The sequence below is a fragment of the Osmerus mordax genome, chromosome 17, assembly GCF_038355195.1.
Source record: "Osmerus mordax isolate fOsmMor3 chromosome 17, fOsmMor3.pri, whole genome shotgun sequence".
NCBI classification, from domain to species: Eukaryota; Metazoa; Chordata; class Actinopteri; order Osmeriformes; family Osmeridae; genus Osmerus; species Osmerus mordax.
The window spans coordinates 4,355,949-4,365,964 of NC_090066.1; positions in this window are offsets into that span (position 1 = coordinate 4,355,949).

The window sequence follows — 10,016 nt, forward strand, 5'->3', positions numbered from 1 at the left end:
AGAGAGATATGGAGAGAGGGTGTGTCTGAAGGAGGAGTGTACAAATCCACCATGGTTTTGTAATAAATGCATCGGGTGACAATAAAAACAAAAACATTAAACGGAGAAAAGACGTGTTTCTGTGTTAAACAATTAGTGCTGCAGCATTAGAGTCGATCCGGGCCAGACAAAGGCTCTGCAGCAGCGGGGGTTTACCCCAGACACAAAGACACAAAGACACTCCGCAACACAGCCAAGCTGCACACCACCACCGCCTTAACACTCGGAAACGCAGCTCTGCTCTGGAACACAGCTCTGCTCTGCTCTACTCCGGTCTATAGAGCACCACCACTGCCTTAACACTGGAATGCAGGTCTTCTCTACCCTGATCTATAGAACACCTCCTTAACACTCTGGAACGCAGCTCCGCTCTACCCAGGTCTAGGCTCAGCTACCACAGCCTGAAGTAACCAGCTAAAACATCCTTTTACCTCCACCTCTGCTCTATAGTATACTAACAGCATAGTCTATGTATAAATATATGCTACAAGATTAAGTGCCAGCCTCTCACAGCAAAGTTCTACATAGCTATTCCAGAACGAAAGTTCACCCAATAATCCCCACTCTATGTGTGGTCAGTATGTGTGTGTGTGTGTGTGTAAGTCTGTGTGTATGTTTCAGGGAAACCCCTGATGTGGCCCCTCTCTGTTCATTCCTGTCAATGGTTCCAGTGTTCGCAGTGTGTGCGTGTGGCTATGTATCTTCAGGTATGTGTGTGTGTGTGTCTATGACTCCAGCACTTAACCCCCTGACCGGCGGCAGCATGAGCACCAAGGTATCACCACTGAGCTTCTTACCCCCACCTCGCCACAGAAGTGTATGTTTCTGCCCCTGGAGAGGCCGAGGAGCACACACACACGCGCACACACACACACACCCGCACATGCAGTTCTAGGTGTGTGTGAAAGCCCCATGTTTAGACTCTGCTCTTTTGTTCATTCGTGATGGTAGCACTTCCACCTGCATGTGAGGGAGGAAGTCTCCCCTCATCTCTAACTCCAGGAAGTGTTTGATTCCCTTTCTCTTCCATCCTTTCAAGAGACCCATTTCATCCGTCCTGATCGACACAACACATCACATGAGGTACATAGAAGCTCTCCCTTCCCGCCTCCCTTTCAGGCAATGTCTTTGTTCTTTCTGTTCTTCTCCCTCACAATGTCACAGTCTTCTTCATGGAGCTCACACACCTGTTGCATGCCCTAACGCAGAACATTGGGTGTTCCACGCAGTTACCACCGTGTGTGGAATCACTGTGTGTGTGTTTGTGTGTTCACCCAAACATTCTGATGAGTACCGAAAGGGTGCTAGAAAGCTCCATGGTGACATGGAAGGAGAGAGGGCCCGATGTGTGCGTGGGGAGGAGAGGTTGTAACTGTGGACAGGAGGAGGAGGAGATTGAGGAGTACGGAGGGTCTTGATTTGGAGAGTTTGCCCCGGGCACGCTTTGTCACTTCACACCTCTGAACAACGCCTCCATTGATCCCTTATCCACCACTCTTGCTGACAGGGTCCAGACCACGCCTGCCATCTGACTTCTGACCTCCCAGGGCCGTAGGTCGGCTTCCTGAACAGGCCGACCCCACAGCCCTCAATGGCCCACGGACGCTTATCGGCCAATACCGGCCAGAGAGCTGTCAGGACCGGGGGAGGGGGGGTCGAGTGGAGATGGGGGGAGCAGTCTGGCAGGTCGACGTCGCTCAGATAAGACATAAAAAATGAGAGCCAGTCATCTGAGCCCACCCGTCAACAAAGGGTCACCGGGGGTCAGCGCCACGGCAACGGAGACTGTCCACCACATCACCATCACAGGGCACTGACTGTAGCTGACCTGTCAATCATTGCATTTCCTGGCAACCACACAGGATATGGCTTGTGTGCGTGTACGTGTGTGTGTGTGTGTGTACATTGTGAGCATCCAACACAAACGTGCTCTTAATCACACTTCTGTCACCTTGGCTTTACCTGACTCGACACACACACACACACTCTGTGTCCCTCCACCTGTGTCGCCTGTCCTAAAAAAACATGTCACACACCTGCTCTTTATTTCAGTCACGCTCGGATGCCAATTGTCTATGAGCTATTCTCAAGCCCCTAGTTCACTTTGTTAAGCTACGGGTGGGGGTGGGGGTAGGGGTGGGGGTGGAGCACATGGGACAGGGCTGGTGACAGTTTTTTCTGGGTTATTTGTCATAGTACACAATATTACTCTATATACTGTTGTTATGTAAAAAGGTTGTCAATATATTCTGAATATATGTCATATGATGTACATGTAATATACCATGTGTAATCAAAAGATTTATATTCAAATCCAATTCATTACAGCACTGAAAAAATTTGCTCTCATTGAACAGCAGAATTATCTTTCAGGCGTTCATATTGAGCAAACCCTCAATAAACCTGAACTAATACTGACCCAGGGAAACCCCTCTATACTCTGGTCTCTTCATGCACCCCCAGCCCTGCTCCTCAATCCTCCCTGTGTGCAAATCATATTTATTTAAAACAGTTCTGGCCCACGCCAATTGAACAGTGTTAACTTTGATCTCACAAAGAATCCATGAACAGCTACTGAACAATCTACACAACACACAACTACACAATCTGCTATTAAAATCTCTTAATACAGTGGCAGATGCACAGAACGCCTTTCAGCCTTTCTTCACTTGGGCTTCCTGAGTGTCAATCTGGGGCCAGGGGCAGGAATACTGTCTTGTTGTCAACACACCTCTGAAAGTACAATAAAAAAGTCGAAATCAAGAGGGAAAAAAAGACCGTCTGACCAAGATTGGTATCTCCTGAGGATCTGAGTGGCAGTTGAATGTCAGAAGCCTGTAGACATGTTTTAGACAAAATAAATTTCATCCTCTCTCTCTCTCTCTCTCTCTCTCTCTCTCTCTCTCTCTCTCTCTCTCTCTCTCTCTCTCTCTTGGTCTCTGTCTTTCTCCTCTTCTCTAGGGGTCATAAGATATACAGAATGCCCCATCCAAGAAGGGCCTTTAACTGTTCCCATGTATGTGCGTCCGGGGTCCACTCTCCCTATGCCAGGACACCTGGTAACCCTCCAGCCACTTTCACATGAGGTCCCAATGTTCCTGCGCCACAGCCTGGGTCCAGCTAACTAAGAGTACAGGCCAAACCCTGGGAGATTCCTGCATTATGATAACACAAATCAAAGGAACTGTTGACTTCTGACTTTCTGATGCTGGCTCTTTTGTTATAAGGAATCACTTATGGCCCTTGCAGACAGACGGTAGCAGTTTGCTGTTTGAGTGCTGACGTATGAGGGGTGATAAGAAATGATTTCCACATGAGCAGGTCAGGTTTTCCTAAGTGTAGTCAGTGATGAATTGCATTGAACAGCCTTCTTAAACATCCCATCCTCATTGGTACTGCTCTGGCTCATGAGACGGAGAGCCAGATCTGTTAAGTCTTTGTAGCGGGGAACAGTTTGTGATGGGAGCAAGGTTATTCAGAGTACATTCTTTTTTGACCTGTTCCATGTTAGCTAGACAGAAAGGCTCATGTAGTGGTGGACCATGGTTTGGTTCATGTGCAGGGTTGTTGTCATGTTGGAGTTGGGCCTCTGGCCCTTGTCTCAGCATATCTGCTCCAGCTTGTACATGGGCCCCTGTCTTCACACCTGTCCCCTGAAATGTCATCTCTCTATCCCTTCCTCCATTTCTGCCTCCCTCCCTATGTCCTTCTTTTCTCTTCGTTACTCCCCCTCTCACACTCTCAATAACAGCTGGGACTACATAAGATTATATAACTCACTGCTGGGACTGAAAGTTCTCACTTCCTTGTCTGAAAGCCTTTTACCCTGCTTTCATCCAACATCCAACACCTGTTGTTTTCATTGGGGGAAACAATACATGTGATCATCAGACACATCTAACAATAATATTACCTCTTGACTTATATTTCAATATGTGGCATATTAGTGTTTGAAAGGAGAGAAGGTGAGATAAGAGGTAGGTGTGATGGTTTAGTGATTCCATCTTCATCAGTCAGTGCTCCCTTGTGTCTTTTTGCTGGTAAATTTCAAACACAGATATATAGCATTTACAATCAATGGATATGATGCAGCAATTGTGCTGTTTTGTAACACTGGTAAATTACAGTTTAGCTCCTAATCTGACTTACTTCACATTTTTTATAATAAATTTACATGATATAAGAATATTGCTTAGAGATGTTAGAAACGGGTTGTATTTTTATTTTATAAAGAATATTATTTGATCACTTTCACATTCATTAAATTTTCTTCCCATTGAGTATGATGTAATAATAATAATGAGAACAAAAAATGTTGTGTGTTATTGCCGTAATTGTTCAACTATGACTGTATCATAATCATAGCCTACTGTGGGTGTCCCATAGCTCAGGGCTGGGTGATTATTTCCTAACTCAAGCATTTTCCAGACCGGTATCCTGCAATTGGACTTGTATCTTACAAGTGTGATCGCTTCTGTGAAACCCCTACAGGTTAAGCCTATCTTCCTACAGCTTTTACACTCTCCTTATCAAGTGTTTTTAAACGCCAGCCTTTCAAAAGCAATTAAAAATGTGATGTGAAACGAAGAGAGTTGCGATGACAATATCTATTTTTAATGCATTTAATTCTTTCAAGTGTTTTATACTCAGCCTCAAGCCCCATCAACAATTTCAACATTGTCAACAGACTAAACCTGCCGCATGTGTGAGAGTGATCAGCATACCCTACTGCAACAGGCAAACTTTCTGCAACAATGTGCTAAAGAGAGATAGCTTATTAGCCCTTCATTATTCCATGCTGCCAATCATACTATTCCTAAATTACCGTTTATTCATATTCGTTGCCTCTAATTGCGGATCATTTTGAGGTAGACTAAAGGCAAAACTTTGTGGGATTTCGATGATCTCATAGTTTGTGGCCGGCCCCATATTTCCAGACAGTGAAGTCGTTACTTTTCAGGTGTGGTAGGGAAAGAGAACAGAAGATTGTACAGTCGTACTTGGAAATGTTTCCAGTCGGACCGCATCATATATTGAATCGAAAAATGAATACATGGACCTAATTATTCCATGCTACGCAACGCTACTTATTTCATTTACCTTACATTCAAGTCGTTGCTTTCATATTTCATAGCAAAACTGGGTTGTCGCAGTGTGTTGCTCAGGTTTGTGTGTGTGTAGTGGGGAAAGAGGGGGGTGGGGGGGGGGGAGGGTGGGAGGGGTCGGTTTACACATTCGATTAAAAAATGTCAAAAATAGAGAAGGTGCCACGACTGACGTGTGTATGTGCGCGCGCAGTATTTTGATTGAGAGTGGAGACATTTTTTTTCTTCTCTGCAGCACTGTTGCGTGAGGAAGGGGGAGGAAGGGGAATAATGGCACCTGCCTTTGCGGGGCCAGCCGCAAGCTTAGAGGGTGCTTTGATCAGAAAGGCCAGTTCATCTTTCCCTTCTCAGGATCCTCATCGGATGCTGATGTTGTTCGCGCGTGCACCGGTTTCTCTCTGAAGAGAGATAGGGTGGGGGTGTGGGGGTGTCATCATAAATGTGTGCTGTGTTGAGGATGACTTTGTGACGACCTCTGTTGCAAATGGGCTATGCATGCGGAATAGCGGTCTCTCTCACAGACATGGAAATGGCTTAGCACTATCACCGTCGCCCTGGCAACCATCTGAGTCCCCCATCTTGCGGAGAGAAATGAGTTATGAAAAGGCTAGAGAGAAGCAGGGATTAAACATGATCCCGGGGACAAAGTGTCAATCAAATACCAACTCACAAATCTCACTCTTTTTTACACTGTTACAAAATTGTGTTTTGAAAAGCAACCTATTTACTGCCAAAGGTATCAATCGACCATTTTAGATATCGTCCATATTAAACTGATGATGAATTGGTGTATAGGTGCGCCAGTAAAGAAGACCTTAAAAACGACCCATCTTTTTTCAAAGGATTTAATATCTCAAGTCGCCTGTTTATTTTTCATTTGATGTGATGCATTGATTCAATTAAACTACACAGATTAATAGGATACATAGGAATGTAGGCTATCAAGATTAGCTAAACAATAGGATATATTATAGACTGAATGGATTTATCCATCATGGTTCTTAGCCACTGTGCACAACCTGAGACACGAACTGCATTCTGTAATACAAGGCTCAAAATGAAGACCATTGTGACTTTAGCCCATAGCCTACTAAGTTGTAATTCTACTCAAAAGATTTGTTATGTTCATTAACTATGTCATTTTCAGTGACGTGCCACTCACCTGGTAACAACTATACCCCCATATGAAGGTATCATATTTCACATGGCCTGTAGCCTCAGACAGTGCTGTTTTCTATTTCACTATACGGTATTCCACATTGCTTGTATCATGCAGTGCCAACACAAGAATGAGGGCTAAGCAATAGGCACAGAGACGAAGAGGGAGGCGGGGTAGGGGTTAGAGGAAAAAAATCCAAATTGGCTTGACCCCGTGCTATTTGATATTTGCCTCTTTGACAGTCATTTAAAGGCGCGCGGCAGCAAAGCAGAACGCGGACAAGTCCGGCCTGAAACCGAAGCCGTGTGCGCGCGGGGGGATCTGGAGAACCCGATAGCCGGGGACTTACACCGTCCAAAGGCTTTCGGGACACTTTAGCCCGGCTCGCTCGGCCCTGGAGCGCCAGTGAGTCGCCAGGCAGGGTGTAAACGTTAAATGTTAGCTATTTGTTCCATGGATTGCAAGGAAAATCAAGCCAGTCTTTCATTCATTCTTTTTTCCTCCCATGCTTTCTTTTTCAGGCTCCTTAGAACCCCACAAACAGCCATTGACTAAGCGGCTTAGGGAGCCCCGTAATAACGCTCAAACGAATCCTAGAATTAAGGAAGGGAGAACTTTAAAGAAAGAGGGAACAAAATAATGTGAGAAGAACAGAGCAGAAATGTTTGTAATTGTTGCGAACGACAGACAAAAGATCCCGACGCGCTGAAATAGGAGGTTATCTATCTGCTATCCTCGCGTTTCCTTATCACGCTGAATAGATAAATATTTGTGTATCATGGTCAACTGGGGACCTGCGAAACTCTATAACGTATTGTTTTGATTGTTGCAATACACAGGTGATCAACATCTAGATATCTGCTCTGTATTCAAGCAGGGAATGCAGAGGCATCGATGTGGGGGGTCGGATGCAAAGCCATTTTCAATGAGGAGGTTAAACGACACCGCGTTTAATAAACATCTCCTTATTAAAGGATGAGTAAATTCCCCGTGCAGATAAAAGGCGTTTGCATTGTACAAGTCTCTCAGGGGAGGCTTCCTAACTGGCTGTTTGTCCCCAACTCCCCAGCTCTCCATCTCATTAACTAATCTACACATCTCTATCTAGGCTACCCATCTATTTTGCCTCCTCTCTGCGTCTCCTTCGTTCGTCTCCCTTGGCCTATTTTTAAACAAACAACAGATAAAGAAACCATTTTAGCACAAGAATGAAATGAATACGCCTACCGTTTTGTGCAATAACACATTTCCTTGTTTTATTTCACGACACGCCTTGCCGACCTACAGGCCCACACACCTCTGGCAGGATTAGGCTCACGCGGCCGTATTAGCCACGGCCAGGGTGCCTGCATGTCAGGCGGGGCATCCCCAGTCACGAGTTTGTTTGAGATGGCTGAGTGTCTGAAAACGATAAAATCTGTTGGGCTTTGCCAGGACATTGGGAAATGAGAATTTGGAAAAGCATGGAAAAAAGCCTACACCTCTATGAGAAATTGTCTTGAATGAACAGGGGGAAGGGTGCTCTAATTACAGCTGCAATATGAAGCCAATTTATCCTGGCGGACATGCGTTTAAACTTTGCCCACGCTAATGATGCCAACTAATGTCAGGTATAGGTTATTTCATTATGAAATATGGATCACTAAGATTATAGTAAACTAGTACTGCCAATATAGCATACTACTATTCAAACAACACAATAGCCGATGTGCTGCTTATAATAGACTATAATATGTTTTTAATCCGGTGCATAACAGCGTGTTGTGTTTGTTTATTGTTACGTTGTTAATGTCGGCCCAGTATGTTAGGGTTGTTGCTATTGACATTATGATTGGTAGTGGAAGCAGGCTACTATTGCTATACGTTTTTGTTATTAGGCCTGCTATACGTTTTTGTTATTAGGCCTGCTATTGTTTTTATTACAACCAAATGAATTGCTGTTATTAATAGAAATGGGCAATACCTTATGGTATAAACGCAGCCAGAACTGACATTACAGAATTTCAAAACATACTGCTTCCTATAGGCCTGCTTGCCAAGATACATTCAGCCAACCAGCAGCTCCCTCCACCAACCAAAAAGATGGCATGCTTCCCAAGAACAACGACACCACCATGGCCATGATAATCCACGTCGACCAATTACATTTCCCACATATTCACTGCAACATGCTCCACATTTCCAACTTGTGATTAATGATATTTCGCCAAAGATTAATCACAGAAAATTAAAATTCTTGGAGTTTTTTTTTAGCGCGGTGGTAGATCAGGATGGTGGTTGTGGGGTAGTAGTGGGTGTGGGTTGGTGGGGTGGGGGAGGGGAGTGTAAGGTGTACAGGGAGGGGTGGAAACGAATTAGCTTCATCGAATCTTTTTAGATGCAAATATTTTGTTATCTCCACTTTACTGCACTGTTTTCAGTGTTTATGATTAATTATATCTTCTTGGTGAAAAATAAATCATGCGAAATTAGGATCTCGTTGGCTCCACCGGCGTAAGCAGAGATGGCAGGTCGATGCTGTTAATTTCAGGTTGAAATTGACACACTAATTATACTGCAGAGTGGCGCTGCAACACTAGAAGGCAAGATTATACCTCTGCGGTTCTATTTTTTTTTATCAGATCCCCCCTTATATTTTACCAATTAAAATCGTAAAGGCATTTCATTGCCCCGGGATAAAAACGCAGCCTCTCTCCTAACATTGGCCATCACTTTCCCCCATCAGATTCATTGTGATGTATTAGATGCAATAAATTATCCCATGTAACAAAACATGGCGAGCTGAAAGGCAGATAATCTGCAGAGGAGAGATAAGGATTCATTATTCCAAATCATTATGAATCCGGCGTTGGCTGTGACTTCTTTCTTAATCAGCTTCTGTGATCCTGGATACGTGAAGAGAGCAGATAAGAGCGGAGTCGTTTATAATTCTCCCCACCTCTGCCTAATATTTTAAAATAAAATCGCAGGAAGAAGCCGCCGTAAAAACATTGGCTTACGTTTGGGACGCAGGCAGGAGGAGAATAATAAAACACATTGAGAAAATAAATAAGTAAATAGATTAAACGTGGGCACCACACATTTAAGAGGTATTTGGTCTCAAATTATGGTTACCTTTTTGACATTTGCAGAGATGTAGGCTTATGGTGAAACATTAAATTATATTGTATCTTAATTGGGACACGCAGGTTTGAGTGTATCCCTCATTTAAAGTAGCTGGCTACAAAGCTACTTTTTAAACTCAGGATATGGTGTGCATTGGGGTCAACAGCCATAACAATAAAACAATGGGATGCATGGCCAATGTATAGGTAGGCCTACAACTCTTGTGCACTTGAGTCTGACAGAAGATTTGATAGCATATGCATCATCAATACATGTGGCAGTGCTCACTGAATTATTCTGTAAGGGTATCCAGGAAACTTGAATGACATGTTCTGTGTTTAAACAGGCCTATTCCACGATAGCCTAACAAAATTAATCGGGTTATCATAATCCCCCATTCTATCTGCTGATAAAATTCATCGTTATAAATACCAAAGGACATCAATAAATAAATTATGCAAAAAAACAGGAATGTGTACTTTCATTGTGGCGAAAGGTTTACGCTCAGCTGTTGTCACCCTGCGCTGTCACGCGGGAGCTCACGTCAAATTCTACATTAATCACGCAATTTCATGCCAACACTAGAGTGCACGAGGGAGAGAAGGAGA